The sequence below is a fragment of the Zonotrichia leucophrys genome, chromosome 27 (assembly GCF_028769735.1).
Source record: "Zonotrichia leucophrys gambelii isolate GWCS_2022_RI chromosome 27, RI_Zleu_2.0, whole genome shotgun sequence".
Lineage (NCBI taxonomy): Eukaryota > Metazoa > Chordata > Aves > Passeriformes > Passerellidae > Zonotrichia > Zonotrichia leucophrys.
The window spans coordinates 2,209,026-2,228,817 of NC_088196.1; the positions used below are offsets into that span (position 1 = coordinate 2,209,026).

At 52.9% G+C, this 19,792-nt stretch overlaps 3 pseudogenes; all 3 read left to right on the plus strand.

Annotated features, from left to right (window-relative positions):
• The first annotated feature begins 1,484 nt into the window (after positions 1–1,484).
• On the plus strand, positions 1,485–9,260 carry LOC135458298 (keratin-associated protein 5-4-like; annotated as a pseudogene).
• Positions 9,261–13,592: 4,332 nt separating this feature from the next.
• LOC135458607 (feather keratin Cos2-2-like) lies at positions 13,593–14,359 on the plus strand (annotated as a pseudogene).
• Positions 14,360–18,261: 3,902 nt separating this feature from the next.
• LOC135458440 (feather keratin Cos2-2-like) lies at positions 18,262–19,026 on the plus strand (annotated as a pseudogene).
• Positions 19,027–19,792: the final 766 nt, after the last annotated feature.

Consider the following 19,792-nt stretch of genomic DNA (forward strand, 5'->3'; position numbering starts at 1 on the left):
CCTGGAGGTGGCATTGAAGGGATGGCCTGGGTTTGGATTGTCCTTGAGAGATGTGGGTGCTGTGGCCCTGTCCAGGCTCCTGCAGAGAAGGAACTGGGTGCTGAGGGTGTGTCAGTGGCTGGCACTGCTGGACAGGGAAGGCCCTCCAGGCCGTGCAATGGCTGGGCTGAGAGCTCAGCTCAGGCCCAGCTGTGCACACACAGCCAGGGCACTGACACACTGCCAGCCTGGCCAGGGGTGCTCAGAGATGAGCCCAGAGCCCAGAGCCCAGCACACGGGCACAGGCACACAGGCACGGGGGCTGCACACAAGGGCCCTGCCCTGTGCACAACCATCCCCGTGCAGGCCAGAGGCTCTCAGAGGCTGTTCCCAGCAGGCCACAAGCATAGGCATGGGCAGACACTGGCACACACTGGGCCACAGCCACACTGCCACGCACATGATTGTGGGGGAGCACAATTTGGGGCAGAGGCCTGAGGAAGGGAGCGCACTGAGAAGATGCTGAGGAGCTCCCACCCAGAGCACATTCTGGCCACACCAAGCAGGACACAAGCTCAGGTAGCACTGCTACAGGGCTCTCATGCACTGTGAAGGCTGTGGAGGAAGGCAAAGAGGTTTTACCTCAAAGGCAAGGCATGAAGGAAAGGCGTTGGCTGATGAGCCAAAGACTGGAGGGCTGGGAGCAGACGAGGCACTTCCAGTCAGCAGGAACAGAAAATGCCCAAAGAATGCTTCAGGCTGCCATCACCTGCCTCCTTGTGATCCCTTCTGCACTTAGTTCATGTTTTATGACCACACTGATACATCCTTGCCCCCAGGAATCATGGAAACCCACATACAAGCACTCAAAAGAATTGTCTTTGAGGGATTGGGAATGAGGTAATCCAGGAAATGCAAAGTCATGGTGGAGGGAAAATCCAACTCATGCCATACCATCCCCAGAGATCTTTCCATTCATTTGGGATCATGCAGGAATATCGTCACCTGCGCAGCACAATCTGTGGGCCCTGAGGCACTGTGGGGCCAGGATAAAAGGCAGCCCAACTGGGGGGTCTCTCAACCACTTCTGTCACCTCCTGCTCCTTGGGAACCAGGTGAGTTGGAAGCCCCTTTCTCCTCAACCCTCTCCAAGACAGCATTGAGTTTTCTGACCCTTGTTGCTGCTCCTTGTTCTTGTGGGGCTGTTTTGCGCTGGTGCTGGTGTGGGCAGAGGGCAGAGCGTGTGTTCTGGCCAGAGGCTGAGGCTGGGCTGAGGGGCTGATTTTGCTGCAGCTTAGGCAGGAGCAGAGCTGGGCCTGGCTGAGCTGGGAAGGAGCGTGCTGGGCTGAGGCAAAGGCTCTCCAGGGTGGGGCTGGCCAGGCTGGAGCTGTGCAGGCAGCGGGGGCCTTGTGCTGCTGGGGGTGCCTTGCGGGCTGTGTCTGAGGTGTGCGTGTGCTCTGCTTCCTCCCTGCCCTCTGTGCCAGGTGCAGCGCCAGGCTCCAGACATGTCCTGCTCTGAGAAGTGCCAGCAGTGCCGGCCCTGCGAGCCTTGCTGCCAGTCCTGTGGGCCCTGCCCGCTGGCCAGCAGCTGCACTGAGTGCTGTGTCAGGCAGTGCCAGAGCTCCCACGTTGTCATCCAGCCGCCTGCTGTGCTGGTGACCCTGCCTGGGCCCATCCTCAGCTCCTCCCCACAGAACACCGCCGTGGGATCCTCCACCTCTGCTGCTGTTGGCAGCATCCTCAGCTGTGAGGGAGTACCCATCAGCTCTGGGGGCTTTGACATCTCCTGCATCACCAACTGCTGTGGTGGCAGCAGATGCTGTCGTCCCTGCTAAACATCCTGCTGCCAACATCGTTCAGTAAGAACCTCAAAGACCTTGGACTGTGATGACAGAATGATGTCAGAACTTAAAATATTAGATTATGAGCTTTGAACTATTGTTTCCTTATTGTCCTCCTGTCATTTTTCTCTTCCCTTCCTTTCCTGTCACCACCACTCAATGCCAGGTTAGTGGCACCTCCTTGCTTCCTTCCCTTGGCAACGTAGTAGGTCAGAAATGGTACTGCATCTTTCTTGCTGTTCTCGAGTGCCCTCTCTGATCCTCCATATTTTCTAATTTTGACTTAATAAAGTTTCTATTGCATTCAAACCTCGTCCTCTGATTTCTCCTTCTTTCCGTGACAACTCTTCCACTTTGCTCAAATGGAAAAGTGTGGAGGAAGAACAGCGTTGCAATCCCTGCCTTGTAATTTTATTTTTCCATTTCCCTGGGAGCTGACAAAGATGTCACTCTCTGTGAGGACACTGAGGAAATGTATTAACATGCCCAAAATGGTTTGGAAGCCTCAGCCCCGGAAGTGTGCAGGACCAATTTGGAAAAAGCTTGGAGAAAGCTCGTTAAGTGGGTTTCATCAGTGACCCACTGTTGAGGGAAAGAGGATGAGTAAGAAATGGTTCTGAAGTTGCCTTTCAGCCCAAACCATTTCTACTGAAACCTGCTTGCACACAGGCATCAGCAGTGTGACAAATGTGCTCAGTGCTGGGCATTGCAGAGTCCCCTTGGCACACAGGTAGACCTGACTCAGTCACAGCTGGTTGGAGACACTGGACTCTGCTCACAAAGCCCATTCCTGCAGCCTTGGTTACAAAGTGTGCCATCATGAGCAACCATGACACAGGAGGAAGCCCTGATTCCTGGGAAATTGGCAGCCATCACTTCCTGAGGGAAGGAGGCCATAAATTGATTTTCTTTCCCAGTGTACTTGTGAATGCATAATCTTTCTCTTTACCTTTGGCAAACTTCCTTCACTCAAGATTCAAGATGTTATCAGTTTGGTTTTATCTTGTCTTTCTGCCTGAGAAAGGGGATTGACAGAGCAGCTTGCTGGGCACCATCCATCCAGCCAAGGGCCACCCAGCACAGCTCGCAGTCCAGTCCAGGGCAAGAGCAGGAACGAGCTGCAGAAACAGGCATGGTATTCTGACCAAAGGGAGACGTAATAGAGGGGAAGCAAGGCCACAAAGAATACATTATGTCCCCTGTCCATTCCCAAAATGGGCCAGGAAAACAGGCTGCACGTGAAAACTCATGGGATGTCACAAAGGGATGCGGGAGAGGTGGGCAGGGATACAGGGAGAATGAGAGTGATGTCCTGAGTGCTTGGCCACAAAGAAACCCACAGGAATGACACAGGTTTAGGTCATGTGCCTGCATGGAATGCCACCAGACCATGATCCAAGCATTCTGCCTACTCTGATGTGTTCATGTCCTGGAAATTCTTGGAACTCTCATTCCTGGCTGTAAAAGGAGTCTTTAGATAGGAACGCACATGGCAGAAGCCAGGAAATAGAGGCTGCAGTGCAGGAAAGCAGGACACAGCCCCTACCATTAACTGGATCGTGCACATTTGGCATGTGCTGGTCAGAAAATGATGACTTCCACTAAGGTGCCTGTGGGCCTGCGGCAGGGCAGGACTGCTATAAAAGGCAGCCCAAGTCTCTGCTCTCTCATCCACTTCTCTCACCTCCTCCTCTTCAGGAATCAGGTGAGTGCAAGGCCTCTCCTCATACTGCTGCTTCAAGAGCAGCTCCTGCCTGGCTGGAGGTCTCAGCTGAGAGGGGCTGCCGTAGTGCAGGGCTGGGAGCTGCTTGTGCTGGGAGAGGGCAGGGGAGAGAAGGTCTTGTGCAGACAGAGAGAGGCTGGGACTTGGCTCAGGGGGCTCCTGGACTTTGAGCTGGGCACTGCACTGGGGGCCAGGAGGTGCCTTGGCTGCAGGATGTTTGGGTGCAGTGCTGCTTCTCACGTGTCTTCACTTTGTGCTTCTCCCTGCCCACTGTGCCAGGTGCACCTGTGAGCCCAAGCCATGTCCTGCTGCAAGCCCTGTGACCCTTGCTGCCAGCCCTGTGGGCCCTGCCCGCTGGCCAGCAGCTGCACTGAGTGCTGTGTCAGGCAGTGCCAGAGCTCCCACGTTGTCATTGAGCCGCCTGCTGTGCTGGTGACCCTGCCTGGGCCCATCCTCAGCTCCTCCCCACAGAACACCGCCGTGGGATCCTCTGCTTCTGCTGCTGTCGGCAACATCCTCAGCTGTGGCGGAGTGCCCATCAGCTCTGGGGGCTTTGACATCTCCTGCATCACCAACTGCTATGGCAACAGTTGTTGTCGTCCCTGCTAAAGCTGCTGGCCACATTCTCAAGCAAGAACCTCCATAACCTCAGAATGTGGAGCTGCACTGAAGATGGATCTTTGGAACAATGGATTTGTGCCCTTGATTTACTGCTCTTTTCTTCCACTCTCTTGCCTTTCCTTCTGTTCCTCTCTGCACCATCCAATGCCAGCCTAGTTGGGCCTGTTTGCCTTCCTCCATGCTTCCGCAGGTCTGGCAAATGGACACCCCAACTGTGCCCCCATGGCTGCTCCTGATATGCTCTTTCTGCTACCTCCTTCTCCTCCTTAACTCAATAAATTTTTTTCGCATCCAAACCTGGCCCTCTGCTTCCTCCTTCTTTGTGTGGGAAATCATCTCTTCAGCTCAGGGCAAATGCTGGAGGTATACATGGGTGGACCCTTCATGGTGGAGTGCCTATACTTTGTGCTTTATCTTTTGGAACTCCCAAATACATCCCTGGCTTCCCCCAAATAGTCATCATTAGGAGAAGATGATATCAAATGGTGACAGGAGTGGGAATGGGAATCAGCAGTGCCTGGGGATGGTCCACATCATCCTCTCTTCAAACACCACCCTCACATTAATCTGCTCCTCTTATTAGTACGCAGACAGGGCTGAATGGTTACACAGGATCAAGTGAGCATGAGGACGGAACCAAAACCAAAACCATCCTCCCTCCATGTGGAAGGCTGCCACTTATTCCCCTTCTGGATTTGGGAGAGGAAAAACTGCCCCATATTCCTGCATCCACCTCCCAGACACGGTTAACACTTTCTCTCCACATTCCTCACTCGTAGTGACAGCATCAATTTCCCACTGCTCCTGGCCTATGGGACAAAGGCCTCTGTGGTCAGTGGACTCCCACATTCCCACAGAGAAAATAGCACTCTGCCACATCAAAACTTCTCCATGGGGCAGGAACAAGGACCCTGGGAAAAAGCTGATGGCCCCCCAAGGCTGACTGGAGGTGGCATTGAAGGGATGGCCTGGGTATGGGATTGTCCTTGAGAAATGTCGGTGCTGTGGCCCTGTCCAGGCTCCTGCAGAGAAGGAACTGGGGGCTGAGGGTGTGTCAGTGTCTGGCACTGCTGGGCAGGGAGGGCCCTCCAGGCCGTGCAATGGCTGGGCTGAGAGCTCAGCTCAGGCCCAGCTGTGCACACACAGCCAGGGCACTGACACACTGCCAGCCTGGCCAGGGGTGCTCAGAGATGAGCCCAGAGCCCAGAGCCCAGCACACGGGCACAGGCACACGGGCACAGGGGTTGCACACAAGGGCCCTGCCCTGTGCACAACCATCCCCGTGCAGGCCAGAGGCTGTCAGGGGCTGTTCCCAGCAGGGCACAAGCACAGGCACGTACAGACACTGGCACACACTGGGCCACAGCCACACTGCCACGCACACGATTGTGGGGGAGCACATGGGGCAGAGGCCTGAGGAAGGGAGCGCACTGAGGAGATGCTGGGGAGCTCCCAGCCAGAGCAGACTCTGTGAACACCAAGCAGGACACAAGCTCAGGTGGCCCTGCTACAGGAGTCCCATGCACTGTGAAGGCTGAGGAGGAAGGCAAAGTGGTTTTACCTCCAAGGCAAGGCATGAAGGAGAGCTGTTGGCTGATGAGCCAAAGACTGGAGGGCTGGGAGCAGATGAGGCACTTCCAGGTAGCAGGAACAGAAAATAACCCAAAGAATGCCTCAGGCTGCCATCACCTGCCTCCTTGTGATCTGTTTCACACTTAGTTCATGTCTCTTGCCCACAATGACACATCCTTGCCCCCAGGAATCATGGAATCTTGCATACCAACACTCAGAAGAATTGTCTGTGAGGGATTGGGAATGAGGTAATCCAGGAAATGCAAAGTCATGGTGGAGGGAAAATCCAACTCATGCCATACCATTCCCAGAGATCTTTCCATTCATTTGGGATCATGCAGGAACATCGTCACCTGCGCAGCACAATCTGTGGGCCCTGAGGCACTGTGGGGCCAGGATAAAAGGCAGCCCAACTGGGGGCTCTCTCAACCACTTCTGTCACCTCCTGCTCCTTGGGAACCAGGTGAGTTGGAAGCCCCTTTCTCCTCAACCCTCTCCAAGGCAGCATTGAGCTTTCTGGCCATTGTTGCTGCTCCTTGTTCTTGTGGGGCTGTTTTGCGCTGGTGCTGGTGTGGGCAGAGGCAGAGCTTGTGTTCTGGCCAGAGGCTGAGGCTGGGCTGAGGGGCTGATTTTGCTGCAGCTTAGGCAGGAGCAGAGCTGGGCCTGGCTGAGCTGGGAAGGAGCGTGCTGGGCTGAGGCAAAGGCTGCCCAGGTTGGGGCTGGCCAGGCTGGAGCTGTGCAGGCAGCAGGGGCCTTGTGCTGCTGGGGGTGCCTTGCGGGCTGTGTCTGAGGTGTGCGTGTGCTCTGCTTCCTCCCTGCCCTCTGTGCCAGGTGCAGCGCCAGGCTCCAGACATGTCCTGCTCTGAGAAGTGCCAGCAGTGCCGGCCCTGCGAGCCTTGCTGCCAGTCCTGTGGGCCCTGCCCGCTGGCCAGCAGCTGCACTGAGTGCTGTGTCAGGCAGTGCCAGAGCTCACACGTTGTTATTCAGCCGCCTGCTGTGCTGGTGACCCTGCCTGGGCCCATCCTCAGCTCCTCCCCACAGAACACCGCCGTGGGATCCTCCACCTCTGCTGCTGTTGGCAGCATCCTGAGCTGTGAGGGAGTGCCCATCAGCTCTGGGAGCTTTGATATCTCCTGCATCACCAATTGCTGTGGTGGCAGCAGATGCTGTCGTCCCTGCTAAAGATGCTGTCGGCAACATCATCAGGCAAGAACCTCAAATCGCTTGGACTGTGATGATGGAATGAAGTCAGAATTTAACACATTGTATTATGACCTTTGGACTATTGTTTCCTTATTGTCCTCCTGTCATTTTTCTCTTCCCTTCCTTTCCTGTCACCAGCACTCAGTGCCAGGTTAGTGGCACCTGCTGGCTTCCTTGCCTTGGCAACGCAGTAGGTCAGAAATGCTACTGCATCTTTCTTGCTGTTCTCGAGTGCCCTCTCTGATCCTCCATATTTTCTAATTTTGACTCAATAAAGTTTCTATTGCATTCAAACCTTGTCCTCTGATTTCTCCTTCTTTCCGTGACAACTCTTCCACTTTGCTCAAATGGAAAAGTGTGGAGGAAGAACAGCGTTGCAATCCCTGCCTTGTAATTTTATTTTTCCATTTCCCTGGGAGCTGACAAAGATGTCACTCTCTGTGAGGACACTGAGGAAATGTATTAACATGCCCAAAATGGTTTGGATGCCTCAGCCCTGGAAGTGTGCAGGACCAATTTGGAAAAAGCTTGGAGAAAGCTCGTTAAGTGGGTTTCATCAGTGACCCACTGTTGAGGGAAAGAGGATGAGTAAGAAATGGTTCTGAAGTTGCCTTTCAGCCCAAACCATTTCTACTAAAATCTGCTTGCACACAGGCATCAGCAGTGTGACAAATGTGCTCAGTGCTGGGCATTGCAGACCCCTTGGCACACAGGTAGACCTGACTCAGTCACAGCTGGTTGGAGACACTGGACTCTGCTCACAAAGCCCATTCCTGCAGCCTTGGTTACAAAGTGTGCCATCATGAGCAACCATGACACAGGAGGAAGCCCTGATTCCTGGGAAATTGCCAGCCATCACTTCCTGAGGGAAGGAGGCCATAAATTGATTTTCTTTCCCAGTGTACTTGTGAATGCATAATCTTTCTCTTTAACTTTGGCAAACTTCCTTCACTCAAGATTCAAGATGTTATCAGTTTGGTTTTATCTTGTCTTTCTGCCTGAGAAAGGGGATTGACAGAGCAGCTTGCTGGGCACCATCCATCCAGCCAAGGGCCACCCAGCACAGCTCGCAGTCCAGTCCAGGGCAAGAGCAGGAACAAGCTGCAGAAGCAGGCATGGAGTGCTGACCAAAGGGAGACGTAATAGAGGGGAAGCAAAGCCACAAAGAAAACCTTATGTCCCCTGTCCATTCCCAAAATGGGCCAGGAAAACAAGCTACACATGAAAACTCATCGGATGTCACAAAGGGATGCGGTAGAGATGGGCAGAGACACAGGGAGAATGAGAGTGATGTCCTGAGGGCTTGGCTACCAAGAAACCCACAGGAATGACACAGGTTTAGGTCATGTGCCTGCATGGAATGCCACCAGACCATGATCCAAGCACTCTGCCTACTCTGACGTGTTTATATCCCGGAAATTCTTGGATTACTACGTCTGGCACTAGAAAGAGTCTTTAGATAGGAACGCACAGGGCAGAAGCCAGGAAATAGACGCAGCAGTGTAGGAAACCAGAACACAGCCTCTACCATTAGCTAGGATTATGCACATTTGACATGAGCTGGTCAGAAAATTATGGCTTCCCCTAAGGTGCCTGTGGGCCTAAGGCAGGGCAGGACTGCTATAAAAGGCAGCCCAAGTCTCTGCTCACACATCCACTTCTCTCACCTCCTCCTCCTCTTCAGGAATCAGGTGAGTATGAAGCCTCTTCGCCTCCTTCTGCTGCTTCAAGAGCAGCTCTTGCCTGGCTGGAGGTCTCAGCTGAGAGGGGCTGTTGTAGTGCAGGGCTGGGAGCTGCTTGTGCTGGGAGATGGCAGGGGAGAGAAGGTCTTGTGCAGACAGAGAGAGGTTGGGACTTGGCTCAGGTGGCTCGTGGGCTTTGAGCTGGGAACTGCAATGGGGGCCAGGAGGTGCCTTGGCTGCAGGGTGTTTGGATGCAGTGCTACTTCTCATGTGTCTTCACTTTGCGCTTCTCCCTGCCCTCTGTGCCAGGTGCACCTGTGAACCCGAGCCATGTCCTGCTGCAAGCCCTGTGACCCTTGCTGCCAGCCCTGTGGGCCCTGCCCGCTGGCCAGCAGCTGCACTGAGTGCTGTGTCAGGCAGTGCCAGAGCTCCCACGTTGTCATTGAGCCGCCTGCTGTGCTGGTGACCCTGCCTGGGCCCATCCTCAGCTCCTCCCCACAGAACACCGCCGTGGGATCCTCTGCCTCTGCTGCTGTTGGCAACATCCTCAGCTGTGGCGGAGTGCCCATCAGCTCTGGGGGCTTTGACATCTCCTGCATCACCAACTGCTATGGCAGCAGTTGTTGTCGTCCCTGCTAAAGGTGCTGGCAACATCCCTGGGCAAGAACCCCCCGAGCCTCAGAACGTGGAGCTGCACTGAAGATGGATCTTTGGAACAATGGATTTGTGCCCTTGATTTACTGCTCTTTTCTTCCACTCTCTTCCCTTCCCTGCCTTTTTTGTCAGCACCTCCCTTTGCCAGCCTAGTGGGGCCTGTTTGACCTCCTTCTGTCCTTCTGCAGGGCAGGCAAATGGACACCCCCACTGGGCCCCACTGGCCGCTCCTGGTGTCCTCTTTCAGCTACCTCCTTCTCTTCCTTAGACTCAATAAAGTTGTTTTGCATCCAAACCTGGCCTTCTGATCTCTCTTTCCTTTTGTGGAAATTCTTCCATTGACCTCACAGCAAATGCTTGAGGAAGCCAAGGGTGGACACTCCATGGTGGCCTTTACTTTGTGCCGTTTCTATTGGAGCTCCAAAACACATCTCTGGCTTCCCCCAAAGAGTGATCATCAGAAGAAAATGATGTCAGAGTTCACCGGAGTGGGAATGGGAATCAGCAGTGCCTGGGATAATTCCACATCATTCTCTCTTCAAACACCACCCTCACATTAGTTTTCTCCTCAGGTTTCAAACAAACAGGCAGGGTTGAGGGGTTTCACAGGAACAAGAGAGCATGGGGACAGAACCAAAACCATCTTCATACTTTGTTGTAGGCTGATACATTTTCCCCTTCTGAATGTGGGAGAGGATAAACTTTCCCATCCTCTGATCTCCACCGCCCAAACACCAACAACACTTTTTCCATATCACACATTCTCCGTGACAGCATCAATATTCCACAGCTCCGGGACTACGGGACAAAGGCCTCTGTGGTCAGTGGACTCCCCCATTCCCACAGAGAAAATAGTACTCTGCCACATCAAAACTTCTCCATGGGGCAGGAACAAGGACCCTGGGAAAAGCTGATGGCCGCCAAGCCAGGCTGGAGGTGGCATCCAAAGGGTGGCCTGGGTTTGGTATTGTCCTTGAGAGATGTGGGTGCCATGACCCTGTCCAGGCTCCTGCAGAGAAGGAACTGGGGGCTGAGGGTGTGTCAGTGGCTGGCACTGCTGGGCAGGGAGGGCCCTCCAGGCAGTGCAATGGCTGGGCTGAGAGCTCAGCTCAGGCCCAGCTGTGCATACACAGCCAGGGCAATGACACACTGCCAGCCTGGCCAGGGGTGCTCAGAGATGAGCCCAGAGCACAGAGCCCAGCACACGGGCACAGGCACATGGGCATGGGGGTTGCACACAAGGGCCCTGCCCTGTGCACAACCATCCCCGTGCAGGCCAGAGGCTCTCAGGGGCTGTTCCCAGCAGGGCACAAGCACAGGCATGTACAGACACTGGCACACACTGGGCCACAGCCACAGTGCCACGCACATGGGGCAGAGGCCTGAGGAAGGGATGGGAGGGAGGAGATGCTGGGGAGCTCCCAGCCAGAGCAGATTCTGGCAACACCAAGCAAGGCAGAAGCTCAGGCAGCACTGCTACAGGAGTCCCATGCACTGTGAAGGCTGAGGAGGAAGGCAAAGAGGTTTTAACTCAAAGGCAAGGCATGAAGGAGCGCCGTTGGGTGATGAGCCAAAGACTGGAGGGCTGGGAGCAGATGAGGCACTTCCAGGTAGCAGGAACAGAAAATACCCAAAGAATGCCTCAGGCTGCCATCATCTGCCTCCTTGTGATCCGTTCCACGCTTAGTTCATGTCTCTTACCCACACTGACACATCCTTGGCCCCAGGAATCATGGAATCTTGGATTGCACACTCAGAAGTATCCGTGAAGGATTGGGAATGAGGTAATCCAGGAAATGCAAAGTCATGGTAAAGGGAAAATCCCACTCATGCCATACCATTCCCAGAGATCTTTCCATTCATTTGGGATCATGCAGGAATATCGTCACCTGCGCAGCACAAACTGTGGGCCCTGAGGCACTGTGGGGCCAGGATAAAAGGCAGCCCAACTGGGGGCTCTTTCAACCACTTCTGTCACCTCCTGCTCCTTGGGAACCAGGTGAGTTGGAAGCCCCTTTCTCCTCCACCCTCTCCAAGACAGCATTGAGTTTTCTGGCCCTTGTTGCTGCTCCTTGTTCTTGTGGGGCTGTTCTGCACTGGTGCTGGTGTGGGCAGAGGGCAGAGCGTGTGTTCTGGCCAGAGGCTGAGGCTGGGCTGAGGGGCTGATTTTGCTGCAGCTTAGGCAGGAGCAGAGCTGGGCCTGGCTGAGCTGGGAAGGAGCGTGCTGGGCTGAGGCAAAGGCTGCCCAGGGTGGGGCTGGCCAGGCTGGAGCTGTGCAGGCAGCAGGGGCCTTGTGCTGCTGGGGGTGCCTTGCAGGCTGTGTCTGAGGTGTGTGTGTGCTCTGCTTCCTCCCTGCCCTCTGTGCCAGGTGCAGCGCCAGGCTCCAGACATGTCCTGCTCTGAGAAGTGCCAGCAGTGCCGGCCCTGTGACCCTTGCTGCACTGGGGCCTGTGGGCCCTGCCCGCTGGCCAGCAGCTGCACTGAGTGCTGTGTCAGGCAGTGCCAGAGCTCACACGTTGTTATTCAGCCGCCTGCTGTGCTGGTGACCCTGCCTGGGCCCATCCTCAGCTCCTCCCCACAGAACACCGCCGTGGGATCCTCCACCTCTGCTGCTGTTGGCAGCATCCTGAGCTGTGAGGGAGTGCCCATCAGCTCTGGGGGCTTTGACATCTCCTGCATCACCAACTGCTGTGGTGGCAGCAGATGCTGTCGTCCCTGCTAAAGATGCTGTCGGCAACATCATCAGGCAAGAAACTCCAAGACCTCCGAACATGGTTCTGGAATGAAAATGGAATTCTGGGTTAATTGATTTAAGGCTTTGGACTATTGTCTCCTTCTTGTTCTACTCTTTTTTTTGTCATCCCTTCCTCTTCTTTCATCGCTACCACTCAATGCCTGCCTAGTGGGACCTGCTGTCTTTCTTCCCTTCACAATCCAGGACATCAGACATCCCTGCTGCATCTTAGTTGCTGCTCTCGGATGCCCTCCCTGACCCTCCATATTTGCTTCTTTTGACTCAATAAAGTTCCTTTTGCATTCAAATGCTGGCCTCTGATTCCTCCTTCTTTATCTGACAAGTCCTCCAGTTTGCTTACTGGAAAAATGGGGCAGGAAGCTCAGCACTGCAATTCCCACAGTAAAATTTTATTTGTCCCTTTCCCTTGGAACTGGCAAAGATATCCTCTCTCTGTGAGATAGCTGAGGCATAGAAACACCTTGCCCAGAAAGGGTTTAGATTCCTGAGCACTGCAAGTGTGCAAGACCAGTCTGGACACAAATTGGATCAAGAGGGTGGTTTAAACTCAACTGGTTTAGTGAGTGGCCAACTATTGAGGAAGGGGGAACAGGAAAGAAATGCTCTTGAAATTGCCTTCCAGACCAAACCATTTCCAATGAAATCTGCTTTCTCAGAGGCATCAGCAGTGGAACAAATGTGCTCATTTCTGGGCAGTGCTGAGTCCCTTTTGCACACAGCTGGAGCTGACTCAGTCACAGCTGGTTGGAGCCACTGGACTCTGCTCACAGAGCCCATTCCTGCAGCCTTGGTTACAAAGTGTGCCATCATGAGCAACCATGACACAGGAGGAAGCCCTGATTCCTGGGAAATTGGCAGCCATCACTTCCTGAGGAAAGGAGGCCATAAATTGATTTTCTTTCCCAGTGTACTTGTGTATCCATAATCTTTCACTTTACTTTAGCAAACTGCTTTCTATCAAGCATCATGATGTTATCAGTTTGGTTTTATCTTGTCTTTCTGCATGTGAAAGGGGATTGACAGAGCAGCTTGCTGGGCACCATCCATCCAGCCAAGGGCCACCCAGCACAGCTCGCAGTCCAGTCCAGGGCAAGAGCAGGAACGAGCTCTGCAGAAGCAGGCATGGTATTCTGACCAAAGGGAGACGTAATAGAGGGGAAGTAAGACCACAAAGAACACTTCATGTCCCCTGTCCATTCCCAAAATGGGCCAGGAAAACAAGCTACACGTGAAAACTCATCGGATGTCACAAAGGGATGAGGGAGAGATGGACAGGGATACAGGAAGAATGAGAGTGATGTCCTGAGTGCTTGGCCACAAAGAAACCCACAGGAATGACACAGGTTCAGGTCATGTGCCTGCATGGAATGCCACCAGACCATGATCCAAGCATTCTGTCTACTCTGACGTGATTATATCCCAGAAATTCTTGGAACTCTAATCCTGGCTGTAAAAGGAGTCTTTAGATTGGAACGCACATGGCAGAAGCCAGGAAAGAGAGGCCGCAGTGCAGGAAACCAGGATACAGCCCCTACCATTAACTGGGATGGTGCATGTTTGACATGAGCTGGTCAGAAAATTATGACTTCCACAAAGGTGCCTGTGGGCCTGAGGCAGGGCAAGACTGGTATAAAAGGCAGCCCAAGTCTCTGCTCTCTCATCCACTTCTCTCACCTCCTCCTCCTCTTCAGGAATCAGGTGAGTGGGAAGCCTCTCCTCCGCATGTCTTCCTCAAAGATGAGATCTCTTCTGGCTGGAGGTCTCAGCTGAGAGGGGCTGTCCTAGTGCAGGGCTCTGGGAGCTGCTTGTGCTGGGAGAGGGCAGGGGAGAGAAGGTCTTGTGCAGACAGAGGGAGGCTGGGACTTGGCTCAGGGGGCTCCTGGGCTTTGAGCTGGGCACTGTAGTGGGGGCCAGGAGGTGCCTTGGCTGCAGGGTGTTTGGGTGCAGTGCTGCTTCTCACATGTCCTCACTTTGTGCTTCTCCCTGTCTTCCATTTTAGGTACACCTGTCAGCCCGAGCCATGTCCTGCTGCAGGCCCTGTGACCCTTGCTGCCAGCCCTGTGGGCCCTGCCCGCTGGCCAGCAGCTGCACTGAGTGCTGTGTCAGGCAGTGCCAGAGCTCCCACGTTGTCATTGAGCCGCCTGCTGTGCTGGTGACCCTGCCTGGGCCCATCCTCAGCTCCTCCCCACAGAACACCGCCGTGGGATCCTCCACCTCTGCTGCTGTTGGCAACATCCTCAGCTGTGGCGGAGTGCCCATCAGCTCTGGGGGCTTTGACATCTCCTGCATCACCAACTGCTATGGCAGCAGTTGTTGTCGTCCCTGCTAAAGCTGCTGGCAACATCCTCGGGCCAGAACATCCATAACCTCAGAACGTGGAGCTGCACTGAAGATGGATCTTTGGAACAATGGATTTGTGCTCTTGATTTACTGATATTTTCTTCCACTCTCTTCCCTTCTTTTCCTTTCCTGTGTAAGCCACCCAATGCCATCCTAGTGTGATCTGTTTGCCTCCCTCCCTGTCTCTGGAGTTCAGGCAAATGGACTCCCCCACTGTGCCCCCATGTTAGCTCCTGGTGTCATCTTTCTGCTACCTCCTTCTCCTTCTTACAGTCAATAAATTTTTTTTGCATCCAAAGCTGGCTCTCTGCTTTGTCCTTTCTTATGTTGGAACACTTCCATTCAGCTCAGTTCAAAAGGTGGAGGAAGCCGTGGGTGGAAACTCCACGGTGGACTTTACTTTGTGCTTTATCTTTTGGGGCACCCAAACACCTCCCTGGCTTCCCCCAAATAGTAATCATCATGAGAAGATGATGTCAAATGTTGACAGGGCATGGGAAACAGCAGTGCCTGGGGATATTCCACAACCTCCTCTCTTCAAACACGTCCGTCACATTAGTCTTCTGCTCAGCTTCTTAATTCACAGGCAGTGTTGAATGGTTACACAGGATCAAGTGAGCATTACGAAGGAACCAAAACTGAAACCATCCTCACTCCATGTTGAAGGCTGCCACTGTTTCCCCTTCTGGATTTGGGAGAAGAGAAACTCCCCCATATTCCACCATCCACCTCCCAGACACAGTTAACAGTTTCTTTCTACATCCCTCATTCTCAGTGACAGTATCCATTTCCCACAGCTCCTGGACTATGGGGCAAAGGCCACTGTGGTCAGTGGACTCCCCCATCCCCACAGAGACAACAGAACCCTGTCATATCAACCCTTGATATGAGGCAGGAACGAGGACCCTGGGAAGCAGCTGATGGCCCCAAGGCTCCCTGGATGTGGCATGAAAGGGATGTCCTGGGTTTGGGATTGTCCTTGAGAGATGTGGGTGCCATGGCCCTGTCCAGGTTCTTGCAGAGAAGGAACTGGGGGCTGAGGGTGTCAGTGGTTGGTGCTGGCTGGATCCTCCTCCACTGCTGCTGATGGCAGCATCCTCAGCTCTGATAGGATTCCCATCAACCCAAGGGCTTTGACATCTCCTGCATCACCAGCTGCCACGATTGCTGCAGGAAATGCCCATCTTGCTAAAGACTCCCGTAAAAGACCAGACAAGGAGTTCAGATGATGATTCTAGACTCTAGATAAGGATATTGTGGCCATGGCTTTCAGAAGGGCTAAATATGTGCCTCCTGTCTTTCAAAGGGAAAGCTCTTCAGAAAGGGCCTGCTTAGACACTCTGAAAACCTGGTCCATGTCTCCCATTCCTTTCCACTGCTTCCTCCTTTCCCACTTTTTCCTTTTTTATTTTCTGCCTTTTTCAGGCTTGATTCCTATCCTTGATCCTAGACTAGCCTAGGGCAGACTTCCCTCACTTCTGCCTCTGTTGGGGACTGACCTTGGGCTGTCCATGCTGAGTTTTTTACTCTTGCCTCCTCTCCAAAATTTGTTTTTCTCTTTAGACTCATTAGAATCTACTGCGTTCCAACTTCTGGCTGTGTGTGTGTCTTGGGGTAGTTTTACTATGATTAGTCTATTCCCTTATCATCTGCTTCATGCCCCAGAAATGGTTGCTTTATCTCTAAGGTGTGTCCCAGGGGAGGTAGGAGCATTCAGTTCTTCAGCAGGATTTTTCAAGCCTCACTCCCCAAGTGTCAGGAGTGCTGGGCAGTCTGATTTTATTCCTTGGTCTCCTTGGTTTTTTGTTAGTTTAGGCAAGAAGGTTTTTTCCCTTCCTGCTTTATGTGCTGTGAAGAGGGGACCAAAACCAGGGATTCACCAGATTCCCATCTGTTTTCCCAAGAAGCTGTGTGAAACTTCAGAATTGTTTTTCCTCCTGAGACAGGAGCCAGTACCATCTTTCTCCTCACCACGTGGCAAGCTGTTGTGGTTTTTTTCTCTTTGCCTGGCATTTTAGGATTTTTTCCTGGTGGGAAGAGGGGAAGGGAGGGGGGGGAGCAAGGTCTGACAGTCTAATATCTAACATTTATTTACCTTTTCCCATGCGGTGTGGGCAATCTGTCAATAAATGGTTGGGGTTTTCTTCACTTTCATTCACTAGCATTCATTTCTTATTTGTGGAAAATGATTGCTGGAACTATTTTTTTAGACTAAACACTCATTCCAGAGTGTTTTTCTCCTAAACTTGTCTCTAAACTGGGACAGTGTGGTCCTTTTCTCTCTGGATCCTCGTTAAACATGTCCTGCAAGAAAGGGTGCACCACAAGCACAAAAGCCAAATGACAACATTGCCCACTGTCCTCTGAGGGGAACAGTGAGAGAAACTGGCACACACAGAAATCGGAAAAATGCTGTGTAAATGAAAAACACTAAAGTCACTTCTCATTACCATAATTGTTACAAAACAACAGAGACCTTAACTAGCTTTCAGGCGCACCCAGCTGCTGTCTCACTCTCCATCTTTTATGGGTCATGGGAAAGTAATTTGGAAAAGGTTGTGGGTTAAGGTAAAAACAGTGGGATTACTCATCATTACCATCAGAGGAAAAAACAGGCTTGACTTGGAGAACATTCACCTTATTTTGAGAAACAGGGGGGAAAAAAAGCACTGAAATTACTTTAATCCATTTCCACCTCTTTTTCTTTCTTTCCCTTTTTTCCTGGTTCTTCCATTTCCACCACCCTTAAGCAGCACAGTGGGATGCAGAATGGAGGCTTCCAGTTGGAATGCAACAGTTTCTTTCTGTGCAATCTGCTGGACCTGCATAAGAAAATGAAGCAGGAATTCATTAGTTTGTCCTAAGTCACATTTCCTGCTCCCAAGGCACAATTTCTAGGCCCTGAGATTCAGGTTTTTTTGGGCAGGGATATAGAAAACCTGGACTAGAAAACCCAAAGAGTTTGACTCAAATCTGTGGACTCCTCCAGAGAAACTCTCCTACATCTCACAGTGGAGCAATACAGGAATATGGTGCCTTCAGTTCAAGACATACTTGTAGGAAGATCTCAACCTTTGCCTCAGCACCAGGTTGCTGAGCTGTACAAGTGCATCTTGCACTGGCCCTGACATGAGGAGCCTGTGTCCCCTCTTGGTCACCAGCAACACTGCGCCAGAAAGGATTGATTCAGGGATGACAACCTGCCGAGGCCAGAAGGATTTATTGGCCTTTCACCCTGAATATAAAGCAAGAAAGGAAGGGTGCAGGAGGCAGAGGCTGTGTTTCAGTTCTCTGGAAACTTCTCTGAAAGGCCAAAGGCTGAACAATTGAGCTGGGAATTGGCTCCTTCTACAAGTGCAAGGGGCAGCACTGTGGGGCTCAAGGACTCACCAGGGGAGAGTTCCCTGGCCATGACCTGCACATGCCCCCAGGATGAGGGTTCCCAAGCTCAGACAGACAGACGAGGGCTTACAGGTATTTGCACGGAGCCAAACAAAAATATGTACACTCACATAAGGTCAAGAAGCATCACCAGCTGGGAACTGTGCTGTGGAGATAAAACATGTCCCCTCACATGGGAATCCTTGGGCACATGGAAGTGAACTACAACAGTGATGCCCATTTCCTGGCAACTTGGGCAAAAATATACCCACAGGAATGACACAGGTCAACATTACCTGTCTATATGGGATGCCACTGGCCCTTGATCAGGGCCTTCTGCCTGTGCTGACGTCTGGCTGCCCTGGAAATCATAGAACCTCTCACCCTACCAGTTAGAGAAGTAGCAATTCATAGAGGAAAGCATGAGGAATTAGCCAGGAAATGAAAAGGCAGCAGTACAGGGAAACAGGACACAGCCCATATAAGTACCTGGAATGGTACATATTTGACATGACCTGGTCAGAAAATTATTAGTTCTACTAAGTGTCACTGGGCAGGAAGCAGTGCAGGACTGCTATAAAAGGCAGCCCAAGTCTCTCCTCTCTCATCCACTTCTCTCACCTCCTTCTCCTCAAGAATCAGGTGAGTGCAAAGCGTTTTCTCCTCCTCCTCCTGCTGCTGTTTCAAGAGCAGCTCTTGCCTGGCTGGAGGTCTCAGCTGAGAGGGGCTGTCATAGCGCAGGGCTGGGAGCTGCTTGTGCTGGGAGAGGGCAGGGGAGAGAAGGTCTTGTGCAGACAGAGAGGCTGGGACTTGGCTCAGGTGGCTCCTGGGCTTTGAGCTGGGCACTGCAACGTGGGAAGGATGTGCCTTGGCTGCAGGGTGTTTGGGTGCAGTGCTGCTTCTCATGTGTCCTCACTTTGTGCTTCTCCCTGCCCTCTGTGTCAGGTACACCTGTGACCGTGAGCCATGTCCTGCTGCAAGCCCTGTGACCCTTGCTGCCAGCCCTGTGGGCCCTGCCCGCTGGCCAGCAGCTGCAATGAGTGCTGTGTCAGGCAGTGCCAGAGCTCCCACGTTGTCATTGAGCCGCCTGCTGTGCTGGTGACCCTGCCTGGGCCCATCCTCAGCTCCTCCCCACAGAACACCGCCGTGGGATCCTCCACCTCTGCTGCTGTTGGCAACATCCTCAGCTGTGGCGGAGTGCCCATCAGCTCTGGGGGCTTTGACATCTCCTGCATCACCAACTGCTATGGTGGCAGCAGATGCCGTCCCTGCTAAACCTGCTGGCAACATCTTCCTGCAAAACTGCCCAATACTTCAAAGCATGGTTTTGGGCAGGAAATAGAGCTTCAGAAAATTGTATTTAGAGCTTTGGACCATCCCTTCTTTGCTCGATTCTCCTCTCCATTTCTGTCCTTCAATACCCAAGGCAGTCGAGTGAGGACCTGCCGTCCTTCCTACTTCTGCAGATCAGTGCAAAGAACACCACATGGGAACTCCATCTTAGTGGTTGCTCTGGTGCTCTTTGAGCCATCTGCTTTTCTTCTCTAAACTTAATAAAATTGTGTTGCATTCAAGCCTTTGTGTCTGAGTCCTCTGTTGTTCTGGGGCAACTCTTCCAGTTTGCCCAATAAGAAGGGGGGAGAATGCAGTGTTTCGGGCTCACTGCTGCAGTTTTCTTTTTTTTTGGTGCCCTTTTCTCTTGGGGCTGGTGAAGAACATCCCTGGCTACTCGTCAGCCAAAGGCCATCATGGTGACATTGGCTCCAAAGGAGTGGGGATAGGAAACAACAACACCGGGGGATAACCCATAACTCATCTCTTCCTAGTCTTCCTTCCTTTCCTGGCCTAGGGTCTGTGCCCAGCACACCTGGGAGCAAGGAGATGAGATCCAAGCCTCACACAGACCCTCAGCACTCGGCAGGGTCCAGCTGCTGCCCAGACACGCAGCGCTGAGGGGATCACACCTCCGGGCACAGCCAGCAGGGGCGCTGCTGGCTCCCGGCTGGGCAGGGCACGTGTGATGATTCCCCCATGGCAGCAG